Genomic DNA, 25995 nt, shown 5'->3' with positions numbered 1-25995 from the left:
GTGCTAAAGGGTAGTGCTAAAGGGTCTGAAAAAAAAATGGACTGTATATATTGTGTGGGAACTACTACTCTGAAAAATTCAATACTGCACTTGTCTCTTCTAACCCTAATGTGATAGAAAAATGACATTTGAGAATGGGGCTGTTAGGAAACGATCCATTGACGCAGCGGAAAACAAAAGTTAATAACAACATGGATCGTTCCATAGAACCAAGATCAGGGCACAAATTTATAGTTTATATCAAAATAAGAATCTGTAGAAAATTAGTGTAGAGTTTAAGAAATCATACGCACGTTTGGAGGCTCCTCTAACTTTGTCTCTTAATGTAATTTGCTACCGACCCAAGTGTAGGATCGAATCGATATAGTCCACACGAAGATAATCGTAAGTAACTAAAGAGGGATTTGCTAGATCCTCTTTAGCCTTAAGAAACAAGAAAGAAAAATCAAAGAATACTTTGATTCTAAGCAAAAAGCAATCTGGCGTGGGAAAGTGTTTTTGGGGCTGGAAAATTTTCTTTCAATGAGTGAAATGAATAAATGAAAAATCTTACTCTCTCTCAATTAAACCTTTTCTTTTATAGTGCAATTTTAATTGCCCTATTCCCTTATGGAATAGGCTTGGGCTCCAACCCAAACACCCCTTGTTTCAAACACTCCCATTTGGATATTTTAATTTTGTTTATCATTATCTCAATTAAAATCCATTAATATATATTTACTATATATATTAACATTTAACAATAATGATAATTTATTTAAATATATGCGAGCACATATTTAAATGTAATCTTACTTATTTAATTTTTCTAACAAATTAAATAAAGGCTACGACCTCAGCAAATTACACTATGAAATTACTAAAATACTCTTTCGCCTAAAAAAACGAAAACGCCCTTTTTTCTTTCTAGCTCTTAAATTATCTTCTATGTGTGTGACCCATAGGCTTCTCATCTTACCGGCAGTGTGTAGTATCGCGATTAACACCAATTAATCGTCTCACTAAACACAAACCAAGATTGGCCCCAAGCAAGGCATCATGGCCACCCGATAGATTCGGATTCAGCAAAGTAGCTACCTGTCAACGATATGGTTACCGTACAATTCGATCTTTTCATCATTCGTTATCTGGACGAGACTGAGGCATAGAAATAGTGTCAACCTTTGGTTACTCTCGATATTGTGTATTCAGTTACTGGACCAATGACCTGTATTATAAACTGGATAGAGCAACAACTCAATCCCACTGTGGCCACAGTTTTAGTGTCATTGCCATTTACTGAATTGCGCCGTGAGATAACTTCTCCCGTACCCGGGAGTGATGAATCCTCTGTCAATCCACCATAGTCTTGATACACTCCTTGATGTAGCCAATCACCACCGTATTGACAGCTCTGAATAGAACTGCGTTAGGCTAGTGTCAAACTGCACCAATCGGTGCACAAGGCACTCCGGTGATCTCAAGTCTAAGGATCACATGCACCACCATTCGTTAGAGGATTTGTTCCATAGACATTGGGGTTACCATCCATATGAAATCCTCTGGTGGATCAGTCCAGTGAACTTGCCTACAGCAAGCACCTACGTGTTGCACCAGGTTGTCACCAAACAATCTTGACAAGTGAGATTAGTCACTGCTTTTCGACAGGGTCGTTCAACACTATGATAGCCTTACCGTATTATTTGTGCCCTTACTTCAAAATAATACTAGGGCTACGAACGTTTCTAGAATGACCATCATATGTGCTCATAGGGTTCTCACTATCAAGATTTGAAACACTTGATACCCTCGTCATGGTTTTACCATTCTAAGGACATATATCAATACATACAATGATGATTTACACGATATAGTATAAAATGTCTTTTATTAATCAATGGACATTATTACAAAGAGTTAATTCTACAATAATTGATTGCCTTTAGGGCATCTACTCTAACAAGGGCATATGAGCCAAAAGGGGATGACCATCCTCTACCAACATGGGCTATTTGGTAAGGACACTATCACCTCACTTAACTTTTGTGAAACCTGTGTGTTAGGGAAGCAACACGGTATAAGTTTCACAAAAGGAATTCACCTTGCAACTAATTGTTTAGAATATCTACATGCTGATGTGTAGGGTCCTGAATAGGTTAGGTCTCATGGGGGAATAGTTATTTCCTTTCCATAGTAGATGACTTTAGTAGAAAGGTTTGGGTATACCTCATTAGATCTAAGGATGAGGCTTTAATCAAGTTCAAAAATTGGAAATAGTTAGTGGAGAATCAGGCTGATAGAAAGGTTAAGGTCCTTAGAATAGATAATGGCCTAGAATTTCGCAATACAAAATTTGACAAATACTGTAGTGATCAGGGAATCCTTAGACATAGAACTGTTAGAAAAACCCCTCAACAAAATGGTATTGCTGAGAGGATGAATATAACCTTACTTGAAAAAGTAAGATGTCTCCTATTTACTTCAGGTTCACCAAAAACTTTCTGGGAAGAAGCCTTGACCACTGTTGCTTACTTAGTAAATAGAAGCCCATCCACTACCATAAAGTTCATGTCCTTGGAAGAAAAGTGGTCAGGAAGAAAGCCTAGTCTAAGCCATTTGAGAATATTTGGGTGTGTTGCTTGTGCACACACAAGTGAAGGGAAGTTAGAACCTAGATCAATAAGATGTGTATTCTTAGGACACCAAGAGGGGACTAAGGGTTATAGACTGTGGAATAGAGATACTCCAAGGGGTAAAGATCATAGTTAGTAGAGATGTAGTGTTTAATGAAAATGTTTTTCCTTACAAATCTACTAACAAAAGTCCAGGTGTCCCCAATAGCAATGATTTAAACCCTAGTCAAACATAAGTTACTCCAACTAAGGTGGAGCCAATATCACAACAGTTTGATACACCTCACCATGACCTAGAAACTGAACCAGAAGCTGATACAATACCCGATGAACCTAACCAAGCAGGAGATGCTAAAGGACCATAACATGATGATTTGACATAATATCAGTTGGCAAGGGACATAACTAGGAGAGAAATAAAAACCCTTGCTAGATACTCCTATGTAGATTTAATCTACATTGCCTTGCTTGTAGGTATTGAAGTTCAGAAGTCTAAACTAGATACATATGAAGAAGCTATGAGATCCAAGGAGAAAGATAAATGGGTGTCTGTGATAGAGGAAGAGATGCAGTCACTAAAGGTAAATGGCACATGGTCTTTGGTCCCTAAACCCAAAGATCATACACCTGTGGAGTGCAAATGGCTTTTCAAGCTCAAAGAAGGTATGATTCCTACTGAACCTCTTAGATATAAGGCTTGTTTAGTAGTTAAGTGCTATACTCAAAGGGAAAATATAGATTTTAATGAGATTTTCTCACCTGTTGTTAAGTTTAAAACAATTAGGTTAATGTTTTCTATAGTAGTTCACCATGACCTTGAGTTAGAACAATTAGATGTAAAAACTACGTCTTTACATGGTGAGTTAGAAGAGAATATCTTTATGACACAGCCTGCTGGATTCATATACAAAAACCAGTCCAATCATGTTTGCATGCTACATAAATCACTTTATGGCCTTAAGCAATCACCTAGGTAGTGGTATAAAATGTTTGATTCTTTTATATTGAGCAGTGGATTCTCTAGGAACAAATATGATAGGTGTTCTTATTTTGCTTCCACTGATAACATGCCTATTTACTTAGTTGTTCTTATTTTGCTTCCACTAATAACATGCTTATTTACTTGCTATTATATGTTTATGACATGCTTCTAATCAGTAAGTTTGAATAAAAACTAAGTGATTTAAAATTGAAACTAAACTCAAAATTCGATATTAAAGACTTAGGATCTACTAGAAAAATTCTGGGAATGGTCATAGAGAGAAATAGGAAGAATCATGAGCTAAGAATCCATTAGTGGTCATATTTACAAAAACTGGTTATGAAATATGGAATGTCTGATTCTAAACCTGTCAATATGCCACTAGCAATTCACTTTATCTTAAGCAAACCACAATGCCCTAAATCTGATAATGAAGTGATCAAGATGGAGAATATACCCTACTCTAATGCAATAGGGTCTGTAATGTATGTCTTGATTAGTATTAGACCAAATTTGTCATTTGCAATTTCCTTACTTAGCAGATTTATGTCTAATCCTGGCAATGATCATTGGATTGCATTAAAGTGGTTGCTTAAATATATCAATGTTTCTTTACATATTGGTTTAAATTATTGTAAAAGGGATGATTCACTTGATCTTGTAGGATTTGTAGACTCTGACTTTGCAGGTGACAGGGATACAAGAAAATCAACCACATCCTACTGTTTTACTTTAGCTAGAAACTGTGTTAGTTGGAAGTCTCAACTGTAGCCACTTGTTGCACTATCCACAACAAAGGCAAACTATATAGTTGTGGCTAATTTCTTCAAAGAAGCTTTGTGGCTTCAAGGAATTTTGAAGGAAGCTAAGCTGGTAGACAGTGTGGTAACAGTGTACTCCAACAACCAAAGTGCCCTACACTTGAGCAAGAACCCAGTTTATCATGAGAGGACCAAGCATGTGGATGTCAGGTTTCACTTTGCCAGGGACCTAATTGCTAAGGGAGTGATTGATCTAAGGAAGGTTCCAGCTAAAGATAACCCTTCGGATATGGGCACCAAAATAGTCACTGCTGCCAAATTCAAGTATTGCTTGGATTTGCTGTTTATTGGATAAGCAGTAAGGAAAAGAGCTAAGAAGTAATTGGTGATGACTTCTCTGAACAAGTGGGAGCTGTTGTGTTACTGCTGGGAGTTTTGACTTCAAGGTGGAGATTGTTGAAGGTGAAGTCAGAAACGGCGTCATGCAACTAATGTTGATACGCTGTTGTTTTACTTGCACCTTCCTGACCGTTGTTTTGTGAATGGATCTAATGGTTGCCATGAAGTCATCTGTCCAGTGGTATAAAAGCTCTCCAACATTAGGTTGAAGTCAACGATCACAAAAGAAAATCTCTCTCTCTCTCTCTCTCTCTCTCTCTCTCTCGAATTTACTCTTGTAGGGTTATGGTTCTTAGTTCTTCTTCTAGATTAATTTATGTAATTCTTGAGTGATTTTTAGTCACTCATTGAGGGTTGGGTTTACTCTCAATTTAGGGATTCCAAATTGAGTTTCTCCTAGGGCAGAAGTTACAGTGGTGTATAAATTCAGAAGAGAAAATTAGGTGAGGAAGAAGAGAGTGAAGATTGTATGTGTGTGTGTGTGTGATCCGTAACAGGTAATCAAATTAGTGCAGAGAGCTCCTCAATTGTGGAGCTCAAAGTGGATGTAGTCTATCCTCATTTGGATAGGTGAACTACGATAGATCTTGTTTCTCCTGGTTTCGTTGTTTTGCATGTGTTGTGTTGGTTGATTTGGTTGGCATCGTAGTAATTGATGATAGGATTAAAACATAACAGTATGGGTATTAATAATTAGTATTTATTTTGTTTTATATATATATATATATATACTCTTTTTGGCGTGTGTGTATATATATATACCATGGTAAAGCACAAAGAGCTAGCGAACCATCAAATATCCTACGTTACGCATTATAATGGGTATAGCATCATTAATTTTGAAAATAGATAGCTGAGAGATTAAATTATTGTTTGGTACGATGTAGACATAATAAACTTATAGTATAACATCATGGGCCAACTTTGTCCACTTATAATAATAATATATGTATCATCATCATCAACAAGGACCCCTCTTCAAAAACCTGCTTATTATTTACATAGAAAAAAGCTAAGGCCAAATATATACCAAACCACTCGGATTTAACTTTTTAATGAAAGAAATTAAAGCACTCCCAGGACTGCAAATGGACAAATATATGGAATCATGTGTCTTTAATATATTCGGAAGATATTGTTTTAATATTAACTACCATTTAGAATGTATTACATTATGCTTTCTTTGCAAGATGAACAAATTAACACAGTCGATTCTTCCTTTTGAATGGGAAACGAAGATATTCCTTATAATCTTATTATATATTATTTATAGTCTTGCATTGTTTAATGTATAGAAATTCGGGCAAAAGCTGCAAATTCTGGTGACCCATGAGCAAAATGGTTTGAATCTGGCTATGAATAACTAGGTCCAGAAAGGGGAAACTATGAAATCTGAGTAAACCATATAAGTTAGCTGAATTTATATGTAAAATCAAATGAGGGGGATCGTGATGCGGTTCTCAAAATCATCAAGAACAATGAGTAGCATCAAAATAGTATTTGAAATTTGGCGTTATTGCCTGCTTCCAAGGCAGCTTATATTATCTTGACCAGGCCATTCCTGTAAAAGAATGCAAAGTAAGTATACAAGGCAGAGATGAAGATAAATTTTTGTTCTTGGTTTTAGGCCAAACATATGATCCCACAACCCACGTGTGATGGTTGAAATAATTACAAGAACTTATAGCACTTGTCCCACATAAGATCTTCAAAATATATTTATGTGGGTATGCTTCTCTATAGTTTCAAAAACCCGTAGACTCTTCTGCAGGATTCCAATCTCAACCCTCCATCCATGCAATCAATCCATCAGGTCAGGTCCATCATACAACAGCATTTAATCTCTCAACTCTCAACTATCAATGCATTAGTTTTGTAATCAACGAGAGGATTTCCAAGCGCATTTATTAGGTTAACTCAGATAGACAGATACCCTTTAACATGAGCTCGATTCTGTATATGGTATTATCAGTTTTCCAAAACTATTGATTCAAAAGGAGAAGGAGAAATGAGAGAATCTGGCTTTATTATTTATAAAAGAAAAAGTAATTTAATTAAATCAGCTAGGCAGCGGCAGCATCTCTGCCTTAAAAGTTGAAATAAAAACTTGGGGTGGACCCTTGAGGGGATTGAATGATGTGTCATAATTGTGTCTTTATATCATGGATTTGCAAGGAAAAATTTATTATCATTGTACAAGGTACTGCATCCAGATCCATTAGTCACACAGTTAGGGCTGGGGACCCGTTCCCATTCCCGTTCCCGTCCCCGTCCTTGATATCCACTCCTATGACCATCCCCAACCTGTCTTTGTTGGCGAGGACAACTCTTATGACTATCCTAGCCTGTAGAGATGAAATCACTTCCATCCCCGTCCTGACCTAGTCCGATGAATGAGACTTCATGGGAAAATTCACCCCCATGAGGATTTTTCCCCAAACATAATTAATATATCTTTATCTAATCTTAACATAATTTATTAAGTAAATTGATTAATTATTTAATAATTAATTATTTTTTCATAAAATTAATATAACTAAATTCAATCTTAACATAATTTACTAGATAAATTGAGTACTTATTTAATTGATGAAGGCTTAGTCAATTAGGCTTAATCAACCCTGTTAATTAATTAATTTTTCATATATATATAATCTTAACATAATTTATTAAGTAAATTGGTTAATTATTCAATTGTATAGAGGCTTAGACTTAGTTAGTTCTGTTAATTAATTAATTTTTTACAAAATTAATATAATTAAATTCAACTTTAATATAATTTATTTGATAAATTGATGAATTAATTCATAATATAGTCTCTTTGTTACAACTAATAAAATTAATCCATTTGTGGAAGGTACTGCATCAGATCCGATACTCATACAGTGACAAGTAAGATGTCCGTACGTAAAAATAGAAGTAGCTTTTTCTTATATTCATATTATTATATCCAAGAAAAATTCGGGAAACTTATATACAGATACGGGATCCAGCCATCCAGGACGTCCAAAGTTTTATGTTTGCTTTCGTTTTCTTTTTGATGTACTATAATAGTCATGTTTGCCCTGTATAAACGAGGAAAGGGCTTTTTCCCACCCAAATAATGAACTAATGATCCTTCCCACCCATAAACTTTTAAAATACTATTTTCCTACCCAAAACATAATTTTTTTAGTAAAGTCCGTTGTAAAGAAGGGCAAGATGATAAAAAATTCCCTTATTTATAAGGGTATGATGGTCAAGTAACAAAACCCCCCTGTCCACCCATCCGACTGTCAGACTAGGCTGGATCCGGCTTGATTCCGACATCAGCGAGACCTCCCAGCCCACCATCAGATTCCTCTCATCACCACACCAATACCCTCTCACTCCCACGTCGTTGCTCCTTCCTATCGACGGCCGACGACCGCTGCCCTTTTGCGTGATAACCCATCTTTAAGGCCAGATTCCGGTCGATTTTGCCACTGAAAATTACCCCTGACACCACCATACGAACCATCATCCTCTCCTCAACAAAACCCACCCACCCACCGGCTGTCCTCTGTCGTCGTTTGTCGTTCGCGAACTGCCCTCGCCGTTGCGCGGCAGTCGCGATTTACGACCCAATTTGTTGGTTGTGGAGTTTGATTGGTAGGGAAATTTGTAAGAGATTGTGGGTGTACTGAGAAGTTTTTATTTATTGTGTTTTGCTGGTGATTTTCTGGTTTTCCATCATTCCCAAGCTTTCACCACAGCCTCCCCACCTTGACGCACACCACCTGCTCGACCATTTGCCCCAACTAAAATCCAAGCCTTTCTAGACATCACCACTCCACCTGTTCGACTTTTTTCCCCCAGCCAGCCTTCTCCCACTACACACAAGCCTGGGTGTTGGGGTGGTGCTCAAGTGTGCGCTCGGGCGTGCGCACATTGCTTGGCGTTGGGAAGCAGCCAAAAATCTGGCTGTTTTCGGATGGTTGGGGTCGCAAAATGCTACTGTCTTGCGGCGGAAATGGTAGGTCACTGGCAACAAACGACGAGATGGGAGGGCAAGTGGAGGTAGGGGTTTTGCTGAGTGTAGGGTGGGGGTTCGATTGGTGCCATTGGGCGGAGTTTCCGATGTCACATGCTACTGGAAAAGGCCGCAAAGAGGGGAAAAAGCGCGAAAAAGCAGTGGGTGTCCGCCGACGATCGGTGAGAGCTGCGGGTTGGGGTGATAGGGTTTTTGTTAAGGGTATTTTCGTCTTTATAATAAATATGATTGTATTTAACCGAAATTACTAACGGAATATGGAGTTTGGGTAGAAAAGTGATATTTTAAAAGTGGATGGGTGGGAAAGTTATGTGGGTATGCTTCTCTGTAGTTTCAAAAACCGTCCGTCCTCTGCAGGATTCCAATCTCAACCCTCCGTCCATGCAATCAATCCATCAGGTCAGGTCCATCATACAACAGCATTTAATCTCTCAACTATCAATGCATTAGTTTTGTAATCAACGAGAGGATTTCCAAGTGCATTTATTAGGTTAACTCAGATAGACAGATACCCTTTAACATGAGCTCGATTCTGTATATGGTATTATCAGTTTTCCAAAACTATTGATTCAAAAGGAGAAGGAGAAATGAGAGAATCTGGCTTTATTATTTATAAAAGAAAAAGTAATTTAATTAAATCAGCTAGGCAGCGGCAGCATCTCTGCCTTAAAAGTTGAAATAAAAACTTGGGGTGGACCCTTGAGGGGATTGAATGATGTGTCATAATTGTGTCTTTATATCATGGATTTGCAAGGAAAAATTTATTATCATTGTACAAGGTACTGCATCCAGATCCATTAGTCACACAGTTAGGGCTGGGGACCCGTTCCCATTCCCGTTCCCGTCCCCGTCCTTGATATCCACTCCTATGACCATCCCCAACCTGTCTTTGTTGGCGAGGACAACTCTTATGACTATCCTAGCCTGTAGAGATGAAATCACTTCCATCCCCGTCCTGACCTAGTCCGATGAATGAGACTTCATGGGAAAATTCACCCCCATGAGGATTTTTCCCCAAACATAATTAATATATCTTTATCTAATCTTAACATAATTTATTAAGTAAATTGATTAATTATTTAATAATTAATTATTTTTTCATAAAATTAATATAACTAAATTCAATCTTAACATAATTTACTAGATAAATTGAGTACTTATTTAATTGATGAAGGCTTAGTCAATTAGGCTTAATCAACCCTGTTAATTAATTAATTTTTCATATATATATAATCTTAACATAATTTATTAAGTAAATTGGTTAATTATTCAATTGTATAGAGGCTTAGACTTAGTTAGTTCTGTTAATTAATTAATTTTTTACAAAATTAATATAATTAAATTCAACTTTAATATAATTTATTTGATAAATTGATGAATTAATTCATAATATAGTCTCTTTGTTACAACTAATAAAATTAATCCATTTGTGGAAGGTACTGCATCAGATCCGATACTCATACAGTGACAAGTAAGATGTCCGTACGTAAAAATAGAAGTAGCTTTTTCTTATATTCATATTATTATATCCAAGAAAAATTCGGGAAACTTATATACAGATACGGGATCCAGCCATCCAGGACGTCCAAAGTTTTATGTTTGCTTTCGTTTTCTTTTTGATGTACTATAATAGTCATGTTTGCCCTGTATAAACGAGGAAAGGGCTTTTTCCCACCCAAATAATGAACTAATGATCCTTCCCACCCATAAACTTTTAAAATACTATTTTCCTACCCAAAACATAATTTTTTTAGTAAAGTCCGTTGTAAAGAAGGGCAAGATGATAAAAAATTCCCTTATTTATAAGGGTATGATGGTCAAGTAACAAAACCCCCCTGTCCACCCATCCGACTGTCAGACTAGGCTGGATCCGGCTTGATTCCGACATCAGCGAGACCTCCCAGCCCACCATCAGATTCCTCTCATCACCACACCAATACCCTCTCACTCCCACGTCGTTGCTCCTTCCTATCGACGGCCGACGACCACTGCCCTTTTGCGTGATAACCCATCTTTAAGGCCATATTCTGGTCGATTTTGCCCCTGAAAATTACCCGACACCACCATACGAACCATCATCCTCTCCTCAACAAACCCACCCACCCACCGGCTGTCCTCTGTCGTCGTTTGCCGTTCGCGAACTACCCTCGCCGCTGCACGACAGTCGCGATTTGCGACCCAATTTGTTGTTTATGGAGTTTGATTGGTAAGGAAATTTGTAGGAGATTGTGTGTGTATTGAGAAGTTTTTATTTATTGTGTTTTGCTGGTGATTTTCTAGTTTTCCATCATTCCCAAGCTTTCCCCACAGCCTCCCCACCTTGACGCACACCACCTACTCGACCATTTGCCCCAACTAAAATCCAAGCCTTTCTAGACATCATCACCCCACCTGTTCGACTTTTTTCCCCCAACCAGCCTTCTCCCACTACACACAAGCCTGGGTGTTGGGGTGGTGCTGAAGTGTGCGCTCGGGCATGCGCACATTGCTTGGCATTGGGAAGCAGCCAAAAATCTGGCTGTTTTCGGATGGTTGGGGTCGCAAAATGCGACTGTCTTGTGGCGGCAATGGTAGGTCACTGGCAACAAACGACGAGATGGGAGGGTAAGTAGAGGTAGGGGTTTTGCTGAGTGTAGAGTGGGGGTTTGATTGGTGCCATTGGGCAGAGTTTCCGATGTCACATGCGACTGGAAAAGGCCGCAAAGAGGAGAAAAAGTGCGAAAAAGCAGTGAGTGTCCGCCGACGATCGCTGAGAGCTGCGGTTTGGGGTGATAGGGCTTTTGTTAAGGGTATTTTCGTCTTTATAATAAATATGATTGTATTTAATCGAAATGACTAACAGAATACGGAGTTTGGGTAGGAAAGTGATATTTTAAAAGTGGATGGGTGGGAAAGGGTCATTACTCCATTATTCGGGTGGGAAAAAGTCTTTTACTCCTATGTAAACCCATAAAAGTTTTTTTTTTCAGTAAGAAGGATTGATTGATTACACATTAAAAGGGTAAATGTTCATGGTCCGACAAAGAGTACCTTCAAATTTCTTTTTTAGCAGCATTTTTGTACGTTTTTTCCATTAATTTACTTTGGAATCAGACAGTTGTATTCTTTACGCTAAATATTTATGCATTAATATTCCATTATTTCTCTTTCAAATTGGATTCTTCAATCAATTACTTTACAAGCTACCTTAATTCATTTCTTTCTATTAAATATGTGAATAAACAATCAACATTCAGTTTAAAAGTACTTTAATGAATTTAATTTGATTTGAGATAAAAAAAATATATATATTAAATGCTTATATTTTTATCAACCTAACAAAAACAATTGAATTAAGATTAATCTATATTTATGATCTAATTAAGTTTAAGGATCATTTGATTGTCATATCTAATATAATTATGTTATCTCAACAACGTTATTTGACGTAGAGCGTTTAACAGATGAATTTTTAAAGTGGATCGAGTGTTAAAATCCCGAACACGAGCAGACTAACTTTAAACAGTTATAACTTTTGATTCGAGAAGAGTTATGAAACTCATAATATTCAATGGAAAGCTCGTTTCGAGCCCTACGACATGGCAACCCAAATTCCCTAGTTAGGGACGTTTTCGGACCCAAAATCTACTGTTTTGATGTATTTAGGATTGTTTAGTTTCTTATTTATTTTAGGATTTTTTTGTTATATAATTTAGATTTATTTTCTTCATAGAATTTGTTGGTGTTTGTTGTTACCTATATAAACATATATTCATTTTTAGATATTATTAAATGATTATTCAGATTTATTTCAAATTTATGGCCTAAGTTTTGTGATTATGACTAGTTTATGAATCTAAAAATATATCAAGTGTTAATCTTCTTGTATACGTTAACTCCTACCATACATTATCAACTGAACCATAAAAATAATTTTGGACCATTGGATCCGCTAGTCCAGCTACCCAGCAAAGTAGAAGAAGATAGCATTGAAGAACTTCCCCCAACCTAAAGGCAAAAAAATGAAAATAGCACCTGTAGCTTTCGTCCATATTCACTGTATTAATAGCTGAAAAAGAAGAACAATCCATTCCAAAAATGTGGTTTTTGAGCTAAATGAAGAAGGTCATTTTCATGCGTTATAACACTTTCGAAGTTATTTTTCCTTCAACTGCTTCAAGAATCCAGACTATTCCAATATCATATCAAATCTGCCGTAAATTAAAGGTTCATATTGCCCATTAACATGGATTAATTAAAAATTTATGAAATTAATTAAGGATTGATTTCTTGAATTAATGGCTTCGGGAAGTACATTTATTCCGGAGAGTGAAGGTGAAATGCCAAAGGCAAAGGCGAACAAAACTGGCACTTAAAGACAATATGAAACTTCCACAGCATTATATTGATAGATCAGAGGCATATACTGGAAAATGGACCCATTTCACAAAAATGTCTTGCAAATTTGTATCAAACTATCAATCCTCTTTTCAGTGTCTTGTATTTCAATTGATCAAAGATTTGTATCATGGAAGAAAAAAAAAAAAAAAAAAAAAGGAATTTCTTTTTCTTTTTATCTTCCTACTAATGGAAATTTTTGTATTATTATCCCACTGTCATGCATCAGAAATCGAGAAATCCGACCATGTATAAAGCAAGTATATAGCAGATATGATGAGTTGATTATATAGCAGATCATGAATCATGATATCAATTTTTTTGTCTTCACTTTGGGCTTGTATTAATGGTATTAATCATCATTCTCCATCCACCTTAGGGTACCTCAGTTTTCCTTCATTTTAATTCATGTCCACTAAAAAACTATGGATTCTTATAATTAATTCTTATTATTAGATTTTGTAATTTAGGGTCCAAGTCTAACAGCAAAAGATCACAAGCCTACAGTGGCAAAAACAACGCGCTTAGTTGATTCAATTTTTAATTAATTTATAATTAGAAGGTTAATTAATTTAAATTGGACCCCATATCCGCTGCAGCGAAAGGAAAGGTATTGGCTCTCTTTGGCTGTATCTTGAGATAATTAACTTTTTAATCAAAGATAGAATGAAAACAGTACTCAGTCTCTGTCTTCCATGTAGTCAACCTTAAATGCGAGAAAAACCATGTTCATCCTGTTAAATTCCATCACCAGATTTTATTTTAATCACATTTTAGCATGAGATGCATGCATTATCATCAATATCAGTCATTTCCCTATCTCTGAATCCGCAATCTTCAAACAAAATCAAGTAAATCCCAGAAATTAATTTGAAAGGTAGAATATTACCCACCACTCTCTTTATGATACTATTACTTACCCAAAAAAAAAAAAAAAAAAAAAAATTACCCACCAAAAATATATATATTGATCATCAGGAATCATCAATAATGACACTTATAATAATATACCACGTCCTTTCTTTATTATGGTCATATTTTTGCGACTGCGAGCCAAATATAATCAAATTAGTATTGTTTAGAAATCAGTTTTCTTAATATGTTTCTATATATAATTGTTTTCTTTCGGTAGGAATATTTGTTTAAAAATTAAAATAATTTTTTTATAGAAATGGATTTGAATCATATTAGAAATGGTATCTTATGTATATCAATAAAAAGTGGTTTAATCCTAAAGTTACACAATCGAATAGAATAGAAGACAATATATACCAAAATTTGAGAGTGAAAGACACCAAAAAGATTTATTGAGAAAGCCATTTGTGAGGTTTGTGAGAAATTGTAATTTTTTTTTTCTGAAAAGTGGACGTAACTCTCATACAGAGAAAAACTAGAAATTTTTGTTGTATGTGGTTATTTATTATTTATTCTTTGTTTACTTTACTTTCGTTTTCATAGGGATTATGATTGTTAGCATCCAAATTAAATTTCCACAACAATTATTGCTTTTTGGTGGCGGTAAGTAGATGTGTGGTAATAAGATTTACAGTTGTAAGCTTTACAGATAAAAAACTCAGCACTCTAGAATCCCTTTATTCCTACTCCTTTACTTAGTCAATTCTATATATTACAATGCTACGCTCTGATTACTCATACATTAATGATATTATATATATATAACACATAAAACGGTTAATTAACAAAGTAAGTCGATCATGAGTTCCATTCAATGTGATCAAGATTTAAATGAAAAAATGATAATCATAATGATGTATTGATGATAATATAATGGAGAATGACACATATATTAAGATTAAAGAAATAATAGTTAGTGAAAGTAGTGTCAAAGAAAAGAAGAAATAGAAAATGAGAGAGAAGAAGAAAAGGAGAACAAAAGCACCTTCATAGGGCCCATATATGTCTCCTCAGTAGACCCTAAGATGTGATTTTGTCTTTCTCTCCACTGCAACGACTCTTCTCTCTATTCTTTCACATCCTCCTATTTTCCCATTATCTAACTTCTGTTTTTATAATTTCTTACCAAAAATACCTAAAAAAAAGGAAAAAAAATTCATTACCTACCTATTTCTCTCTCTGTCTTTTCACCAAAAATATAATCATGTCTACTACTATTGTTAAAGATTCTGCTGAAGGTTCTTCACGATCGACGACGAACAACGCTAACGATCAGCATCAGCACCCACCACAACCGCCGCCTTTGAGCGATATGAGTCTCAGAAGAGGCGTGACTGGAACACTTTTGGGCAGTACTTGAAGAACAAAGACTCCGTTTACTATCACAGTGAACTGTAACCATGTGCTTGATTTTCTTAGGTATCTCGATCAGTTCGGGAAGACTAAGGTTCATCTTCATGGGTGTGTCTTTTTGGACAACCGACCCGCCTGCACCGTGTACTTGTCCTTAAGGCAGGCGTGGGGAGCCTTGATGCACTGATCGGACGCCTCCGAGTGCTTATGAGGAGCACGGTGGTTCTCCTGAAACAACCCTTCGGTAATGGAGCTATTCGGGTTTATTTGCGCGAAGTGAGGGAGTGTCAAGCTAAGGTCGTGGGATTTCTATAGAAAGAAAAAGAAGAAGAAGCATCAAATCAAGGCCATCGACGAGGCTAAGTCTTCCAAACAATCACTAGTAGAGCTTCGGCTTCTTCAAATAAATGGTAATTAATTTTAATCTCTTTACCAACTTAATTTACTTCTTTTAATCAATGTTTAGTTCAACCAAACTAGCGAGAACAAAATATGGCGACAAATTAATTGATTTCGGTACATCAATTCATTAAAAATATATATATGGATACTGAAACACAAAATCACTCGTCTCATCAGTAAATTGGACATTAATGATTTAATAAAGATCTAATTGAAGAGATAAGTCTTATTATGTGGGAGGGGAAAGCCATGAGTCTTCATAAAACCTAAACCAGAAAGTAAAACCTAATCTGGATATTCAGTCGAGAAATGAGAGAACTGTGGTACGTAAATTTGCTTTGACATGTTTACCCTGATTAATATTTGATGCCATTGATTAGAGGGCAAGAATATTAGTCTCTCTCTCTATCATCCAAGACACTGTTTGTGGCTTCCTAATTAAATATTTGTATTGTTCACTTTCCTTTTGTTTTTGGCTCTTTTGCGATTCTTTGGATTTTGTGCTCCCATGACTGACCATGTGATATATCATACGTTGCATGTGAATTATATACACATTGACGTGGAAATTAACGTTTATACATTCATATTATATATTTTAACATCATCATCTAGGACAACATTTGCTTATAAATATATATATTTATTGCTTCACACATTATTGATTTCTTTTGTCTGGTGGAACTCTATATAAGGACTCTTTATATATATATTGCGTTTGTATTCTCACTGTTACCAATCATTGGTTTAACTGCTATGAATCTTCTGTTTGTTTGTCGCTTTACTAGAATGACAGCAGATCTAATGAAAAGCACTGAAGAGTAGTAAACTTATAACTATAGTGATGTTGCCATGTGCATTTGGATCTATTTGTGTCAGATTTCGTAGGAATCTCTAAGCAATATCCTATGTATAGCTCAAGTTAGATGATCATTTTGTTTAAAAGGTCAGTCATACTCCAAATCAACAAATTTCTCAAGTGAAAATTATAAAAAACGTGTGAACAGTACCAGTTTAGTAGGATTATAACTCAGATGAACAGCTAGCATTTGTCCAAAGAAGAAACCCTTGCAGCGGGGAGGTAGCTTTAAATGATATTAGGTAGTGTTGTGACTAGATTTGTTCTCAAATCTTCACGGCGAAAGACTTTTATTTTAAAATACATGTGAGATTTCCTTGTCTTCCTTGAGGCTGCACGTCCGTCCTTTTTTCACATTGCTTGTTATATAGAAAAGCTTCACGTATTGTTCAAGACTAGCTACTTAGCTATCATCAAATTTCACCTCTTAACTACGTACATGCATGTCAAATTACTATGTTTGCCACTTTTAAACTACTTTGTCTTGATATCCCACAAGCCAATGCTAAGTATTACAATAGCCAATTCCATATATTCACGTAGCTAACGGTTGGAATATTGTGGCTATTTTTCTATTTATTCCCATATGAAATGTATGCTTTAAAATAACTATTTAATAAAGAATACAATGGTAAATATGAATATAATTATGAGTTTTATTAGGCATCGAAATATAATTCTACCAGAATTAGAATATAATTACTGGATGAGAATCAATTCAAGGTTATAAAAGAATGTGAGAACATATGTATTTGATATAATGATTATAAACACTATGAGAGAATGTCTTAGAAACTGGGATAGTTCATTCTAGGTCTGGGTTCATTGTTCTTGTCTGTTTTAATTCCATATATTCACGTAGCTAACAAAGCAGCAAGAAGGAATATAAATCGCAATTGTGATATAATGATTATTAAATACTAGGAGAGAGTCTTTGAAACTGGGATAGTTTCCATTCTAGGTACTAGGTTCATTGTTTCTGCTTGTTTTAATTCCATATATTCACGTAGCACAAAGCAGCAAGAAGAAATATAAATTCGTAATTGTGTATAATGATTAAAATATAGGAAAGAGTGTCTTAGAAACTGGGATAGTTTCCATTCTAGGTACTGGGTTCATTGTTTTTGCTCTGTTTTAATTCATATATTCACGTAGCTAACAAAGCAGCAAGAAGGAATATAAATTCCATTGTGATGCCAAAATCTCCCCATGGTTATCTTGGTATATATATTCAAGTTATATAGTCTTTTTTTTTCCTTAATGTAAACTTTTTTTTTTTTTTTTTGGATTCTTTTGACATGAAAAACTTTGTCAATTATTTTTTTTGTAGAGTAATACGAACATATAAAAACAAATATCAAGGTTAAAAAAAATATAACAAAGTCTACACCTCTTGTCCATGTTCTTCCCGTTCAAGAAGATAGCAAGTCATTAGGATTGCTAATATAGTTGTTACTTTACTCCCTCTTCTGGTTGCTGCGTAAATTGTAATCTCCAATGGTTGAAGAGGGAATGTGCGAAGTATAATTCTCTACATTGCTTCTAAAAACTACCAAAGCCAAAGGAGAGGAATTTTTACAATACTTTAAGGATTTAATGGTTTTTTTTTTTTTTTTTTTCGATCTTTTTCTTTCACCATTTAAAGATATAACTAGAGCTTAAGTATTTAGAGCCAATATAGACGATCTTTACTTCTAGACATATATGCAAGATGATCACAACGTGCAATTGCATGATGCCTGTTTATTTCTTCTTTTTCTCATTTTGGTGCTATCCATGATTTTGTTTTGTCACAGATAAAATGATGGGAAATGAGTTACCAATTTGTGAAACAAAGTATATATAGGTCTTGTGCTCAACGAATGGCAAATTGAGAGAAATGTGTTGAATAAAATTTCATTTTTCTATCTGTTGCTTCTCTTGAAATCATCTAAAAAAAATAAAATAAAATTATTAGTACACACACTTGGAATCTATTGAAGCTTGTGAAGGTAATGTAAAGTGTTTATTGTAGACTGTAGTATGGTTTCATTTATTTTCATATGCTGATACATGCCCATGAATCTGTGAATATAATATATAATCTGGAAGTCGTTGACATCATACTGATTTTGTCTACTTTCTAATAATGAATCAAATTTGTGAGAATGCTTCTTAATAATATTGTTAATGATAGAATTTATACAAGAAAAATCAGCAAAAAGAATCTAAAAAACAAAAAAAGAGGAAAGAGTAAAGATTTGGCAACAAATCATGTGATTCGTCATTCTGTGATGTATTTAAAGCAAATGTGACAATATTACCTAAAAATGAAAATATGTTTGTTAATGAATTGCATTTTATTAACAATTATGATCAAATATTGAAACAAATAAACTACCTTTGGGTACCGAGTGGTTGATTGAGACTCTTAGATGTATTATTCAAGAGGTCATGAATTTGAGTCTCTCTCGGTTGCTAATAGAGGTATCACTGAAGTTATTATCTGATCGGTAGTTTTAGAGTTCCGGAGATAGTTAAAGGTGCATAAGCTGTCTGAACACTCCTGATCATAAAAACAAAAAAAAAATAATAATAAATATTGAAACAAATAATCAGTATATGAAATTCTATATGGTTATTAACCAACATTTAAGATCGTAAAAACTAAATATATAATTGAACAAAAAAAACAATGGGAGCCTCCTCTCTCTCTCTCTCTCTCCTCTCTATCTTTGCTAATCTCCATCTCCCGATGAAGTTACAGTAACTAAAAGATTCATTCATTTGTTTTTAGAATGACATGAAAAAAACATTAGTAGTAAAAGTAAATCTAGTTAAATTTAGGAGGATATATAGTTAGAAAAATGTGGTACATATTTAAATCCGCACTACTTGCAGTATAAACTCAAGATACTAGTTGGAAAGAATATGATATGCACAACTGAATCTATTCACACTTCAAATTAAATGAATCACAGCTGAACCTACTTAAAAATTGAAGGTCCTAGTCAAGATTCAAGTTAATATAATTTTGACTATATGTCCAATTATTAAGAGTGATTACTACACTTCTTTAAAACCAAAGTCAGATGACCCTGATCTTGGTTCAAACCTTTGATACTTCTACTTAATGAGGTAAAAGACTATGTGTATCGATAGTAATAGTTAATTACTTCATGATAAAGGTATTTGTGACTAATAAATGGTCATCTAGTGGATTTAAATTTGCAAATTAGGCTGACCCAATTTCAAATTTCAGAGAGAGTAGAACTACCGTAATTACACAATAAGAGTAGAACTGATTAGTATCTTAGTTTATATTTCTTATTCCTCAAACATGTTTTTAGTCAATCCAATCAGCCGTCTTGATATTGACATACTATCATACCTGCCAAAGCTCACATTAATCAGTTCGGAAGCTGTAGCTTGTTTTTCCAGTTCTGATAAGTCTTGAGCTTATTGAAAACTATAAGATTAAACGTGCTATCGTTTTCTTACCTAATTTTGTGCCCTGTAACAATTCACCCAGAAAATTATACAGAAAAACCCAAAATGAAGAGCTACATCGTCGGTTCCTAAAAGTTTCTAATGCATACTGACACAAACATAAGTTGGAGAGTATGTTTTACATAGTGAACCATGTAATGTAAAATTTGCATGTATTTTCCAAGTATTGAAAATGAATTTATAGCAAATGTGCCATTCTATAATATCAGATCAGTTAACATTTTCTTTGTGAATTTTTTTTTTTTATTATTTTTGTTTCAGGGTTAAAAAGTTGGAAGAGGAGCTCTGCTGAGTATGTGAGATCGTTCAATATATGCATAGAGTTGTTATGGTTTTTATAATGAATGGTGTTACAGCAAGGTGGTCTTTGCCCACAATATACAAATACGTACCAGTTTACCACCTTGTAATTAACTAGTAAGTTTTATTACACTTTTATAAGCATTAATTGGCAGCCATTACTCTATGTGTTTAGCTTTGAAATCTTTAATGCCGTAGCAATATATGTTTCTCTCCACCAACTCAGACAACTCTTCACAATTGAGTAGTGATTTTGCATGAAATTTATGAAATAGTTGTCTACTCAATAAAGTATGGCTTTTTAAGATCTAGAAAGTCATGGAACTGAATCCAGGGTTTTTGTTCATGAGGATGATTTGTAGGACTCAATAAATATGCTTTTGTGTGTAAATTCAGAAACAACCAAGAGCATATTTTTAAGTTTTTTTATAAACAACAGGCCAGGAAGTGAAATTTCCATGGAAAATTATAACTAAATTTAAGTGACCAACGTTGAGGTTCTTAACTGGGCGGCCTTAAATGCACATGAGGTTCTTCTTCTAATCCATAATTGAGGTTAGAGAAGAAAACCCTTTAAGTCTTCTGGAAGTCAAGTCAAGTCAATGTTTGGTCACAATAAAAATCATTTTGTTTGGTAGAAAGTGGGGCGGTCCGTGTGAATACCTCTTGTGTAAGCTTTTAGCTTGTCTTTGCTTGTCTTATCTTTATATTAACTTCATGGATTATGATTCTTGTTTTTTTTTTTTTTTTTTTTTTGGAAATCCGTAATTATCGCATGGTGACATAAATACAGACTTGGATATAATTAATTCCAGATAACTAAAGGATTTATTGAGGTGATTTCTGGTTTGTCTTAGCCCTAGCCCATTAATCAATTAATCTTGAACTAAATCGGTATCACCAATCAAGTTTCAATTATCATAAATGAGTTCTTCCAATACAGAATTTAGTGGATCCCGTTGTCAATTTCTCGTATGTGTAAATTAATAATTATTTTTAATTAGAAAATAAGGAAAAAAAAAAAATGAACAAATGGCCATTTCTCAAGGTTATGCATATGATATGATAGGATAATTAATAATACTATACATTAAAAGATGATCGAGAGAAAGTTTAATTCTAATTTAAAATCAACCAATCATATTTTATCACTTAATATTGTATGAAAAATTCTATATAAAAATATTGTATATATAATTTTACTTGTATGATTTATTAAGTGAAAGACGTTTTTTGGTTTGTTTCAACTAGTGCGACAGTGATAGTGCCCATACAACACAAATAAATTAAGAACAATGCTAGTTTTACAAAGACACATACAAAGGGGACATACAAAGATAATCCCCACCCTTGATTTTCATGATTTCTCTCTCTCCCTCTCTTTCCGTTTTTTCTTTGTTTTTTTCTTCTAAATGATGTCACTTTATAACCCTTTTTGTAAAGGCCTTTTTAAGAATAACATTTTTCTAAAATTAAATACAGTAACAACATGAAAACCAAACAGAAATCCCACAATGTCATTGCCACTTCAATTGTCCATAAATAGGAGATAATATACATTGGTGAGGGCAAAAGTGATTAACTTGTTGCTCTTAAAATAAAAGTAATACTACTCTTACAAAGATTCTTATACAAAATGATGTGGCAAAAAATAAATAGAAAAGTGATTATAATAAGCTTGACTTTTTGTTTCACTCTTCCATTCATTTTTTGCCATCTCACTTTGTATGAAAATCTTAATAAGATTTATTTGTAAATATAGTATTATTATAAAATAAGATACCAATTCTGAATTAACATCCCAATATTTCCATCAAAACCCAAGAGACATAAAACCCAACAAAAAAAAGAAAAAAACTCTTACTAATACTCTATAACTTCTTTTTAGAATATTAAAAGTAAATCTCCTCTGAGTAGTCGAGTGATTCGATAAAGATTCTTGAATATATTACTTAAGAGATTTCGAGTTCAAGTCCTTCCTTAGTTGCTAATAAGGATAACCACTGAAACTCTTATCCGACCGATAGTTCTAGAAACCTGAAAAATTAATTAAGATACTCGTAAACTGATCCCAACACCTTGGTCATAAAAAAAAAAAATAAAAAAAAATGAAAATGAAAATGTAAATCCGCAAACACCATACACAGATAACATTGATTACATAGAGCGGGTTCACATATCAAATTGGAATTCTCAAAAATGTAATTATAGGAGACTAATAAGATAAGAAACTTCATACCGCTTAGATTGACTCATACATTAATGATTATATATATATATACACATAAAACGAGTTAATTAACAAGTAAGTCGATCATGAGTTCCATTCAATGTGATCAAGATTTAAATGAAAAAAAAGATATCATAATGATTGTATTGATGATAATATAATGGAGAATGACCATATATTATCAGATTAAAGAAATAATAGTTAGTGAAAGTAGTGTCAAAGAAAAGAAGAAATGAGAAATGAGAGAGAAGAAGAAAAAGGGAACAAAAGCACCTTCATAGGGCCCATTATATGTTCCTCAGTAGACCCTAATGTGATTTCGTCTTTCTCTCCACTGCACTACGACTCTTCTCTCTATTCTTTCACATCCTTATTTTCCCATTATCTAACTTCTGTTTTATAATTTCTTACCAAAATACCTAAAAAAAGGAAAAAAAATTCATTACCTACCTATTCTCTCTCTGTCTTCTCACCAAAAAATATAATCATGTCTCTACTATTGTTAAAGATTCTGCTAAGGTTCTTCACGATCGACGACGAACAACGTAACGATCAAGATCAGCACCACCACAACCGCCGCCTTTGAGCCGATATGGTTCAGAAGAGGCGGGACTGGAACACTTTTGGGCAGTACTTGAAGAACCAAAGACCTCGTTTCACTATCACAGTGAACTGTAACCATGTGCTTGATTTTCTTAGGTATCTCGATCAGTTCGGGAAGACTAAGGTTCATCTTCAGGGTGTGTCTTTTTGGACAACCCGACCCGCCTGCACCGTGTACTTGTCCTCTAAGGCAGGCGGGGGGAGCCTGATGCACTGATCGGACGCCTCGAGCTGCTATGAGGAGCACGGTGGTTTCCTGAAACAAACCCCTTCGGTAATGGAGCTATTCGGGTTATTTGCGCGAAGTGGGGAGTTCAAGCTAGGCTCGTGGGATTCTTATAAGAAGAAAAAGAAAGAGAAGCATCAAATCAAGGCCATCGACGAGGCTAAGTCTTCCAAACAATCAACTTAGTAGAGCTTCGGCTTCTTCAAATAAATGGTAAATAATTTAATCTCTTACACATACTTAATTTACTTCTTTATAATCAACTGTTAGTTCAACCAAACTAGCGAGAACAAAATATGGCGACAAATTAATTGATTTCGGTACATCAATTCATTCAAAAAAATATATATATGATACTGAAACACAAAATCACTCGTCTTCATCAGTAATTGGACATTAATGATTAATAAAGATCTAATTGAAGAGATAAGTCTTATATGTGGGAGGGGAAAGCCATGAGTCTTCATAAAACCTAAACCAGAAAGTAAAACCCTATATCTGGATATTCAGTCGAGAACTGAGAGAACTGTGGTACGTAAATTTGCTTTGACATGTTTACCCTGATTAATATTTGATGCCATTGATTAGAGGGCAAGAAAATAGTCTCTCTCTCTCATCATCAAGACACTGTTTGTGGCTTCCTAATTAAATATTTGTATTGTTCACTTTCCTTTTGTTGGCTCTTTTGCGATTCTTGTGATTTTGTGCTCCCCATGACTGACCATGTGTATATATACGTGCATGTGAATTATATACACTTGACGTGGAAATTAACGTTTATACATTCATATTATATATTTTAACATCATCATCTAGGACAACATTTGCTTATAAAATATATATATTATTTGCTTCACACAATTATTGATTCTTTGTCGGTGGAACTCTATATAGGACTCTTAAAATATAATGCGTTGTTTCTCACTGTTACCAACATTGGTTTAACTGCTATGAATCTTGTTTGTTTGTCGCTTACTAGAAGACATGACAGACTAATGAAAAGCACTGAAGAGTAGTAAACTTATAACTATGATGATGTTGACCTAGTGCATTTGGATTATTTGTGTCAGATTCGTAGGAATCTCTAAGCAATATCCATGTATAGCTCAAGTTAGATGATCATTTTGTTTAAATAGGTCGTCTATTCAAATCAACAATTTCTCAGTGAAAATTATAAAAAACGTGTGAACAGTACCAAGTTTAGTAGGATTATAACTCAGATGAACCAGCTAGCATTTGTCCAAAGAAGAAACCTTCGCGGGGAGGTAGCTTTAAATGATATTGGTAGTGTTGTGACATGATTTGTTCAAATCTTCACGGCGAAAGACTTTTATTTTAAAATACATTGTGAGATTTCCTTGTCTTCCTTGAGGCTGCCAGCCGTCCTTTTTACATTGCTTGTTATATAGAAAAGCTTCAGTATTTGTCAGACTAGCTACTTATGCTTCATCAAATTTCACCTCTTAACTACGTACATGCATGTCAAATACTATGTTTGCCACTTTTAAAATACTTTGTCTCTGATATCCCACAAGCCAATGCTAAGTATTACAATAGCCAATTCCAATATTCACGTAGCTAACGGTTGGAATATTGTGGTCACTTTTCTATTTTTCCCCTATGAAATTGTATCTTTAAAATAACTATTTATAAAGAATACAATGGTAAATATGAATATAATTTATGAGTTTTATTAGGATTGAAATATAAATTCTACCAGAATTAGAATATCTCATTAACTAGGGATGAGAATCAATTCAAGGTTATAAAAGAATGTGAGAACATATGTATTTGATATAATGATTATTAAACACTATGAGAGAATGTCTTAGAAACTGGGATAGTTTCCATTTAGGTACTGGGTTCATTGTTTCTGTTCTGTTTTAATTCCATATATTCACGGAGCTAACAAAGCAGCAAGAAGGAATATAAATTCGCAGTGATATAATGATATAAATAATACGGAGAGAGTGTCTTTGAAACTGGGATAGTTCCATTCTAGGTACTAGGTTCATTGTTTCTGCTCTGTTTTAATTCCATATATCACGTAGCTAACAAAGGCAAGAAGAAATATAAATTGTAATTGTGATATAGATTATAAATACTATGGAAAGAGTGTCTTAGAAACTGGGATAGTTCCCTCTAGGTACTGGGTTCATTGTTTCTGCTCTGTTTAATTCCATATATTCACGTCGTAAAAAAGCAGCAAGAAGGAATATAAATTCCTATTGTGAGATGCCAAACTCTCCATGGTTATCTTGGTATATATTTCAAGTTATATAGTCTTTTTTTTCTTAATGTAAACGTTTTTTTTTTTTTTTTTTTGGATTCTTTTGACATGAAAAACTTTGTCATTTTTTTTTTAGAGTTAACTGACAACTATAAACAAATATCAAGGTTAAAAAAAATATACAAAGTCACACTTGTCCATGTTCTTCCGTTCAATGAAGATAGCAAGTCATAGGTTGCCTAATA

General features: G+C 34.4%; 1 pseudogene; it reads left to right on the top strand.

The window, feature by feature from the left end:
* Window positions 1-15157: 15157 nt before the first annotated feature.
* LOC116140409 lies at window positions 15158-15829 on the top strand (annotated as a pseudogene).
* The last annotated feature ends 10166 nt before the right edge of the window (window positions 15830-25995 follow it).

The sequence above is a fragment of the Pistacia vera genome, unplaced genomic scaffold, assembly GCF_008641045.1.
Source record: "Pistacia vera cultivar Batoury unplaced genomic scaffold, PisVer_v2 Contig372, whole genome shotgun sequence".
Lineage (NCBI taxonomy): Eukaryota > Viridiplantae > Streptophyta > Magnoliopsida > Sapindales > Anacardiaceae > Pistacia > Pistacia vera.
Note: the sequence above shows the minus strand (reverse complement) of the source record. Positions and strands in the feature narration are given on the sequence as shown.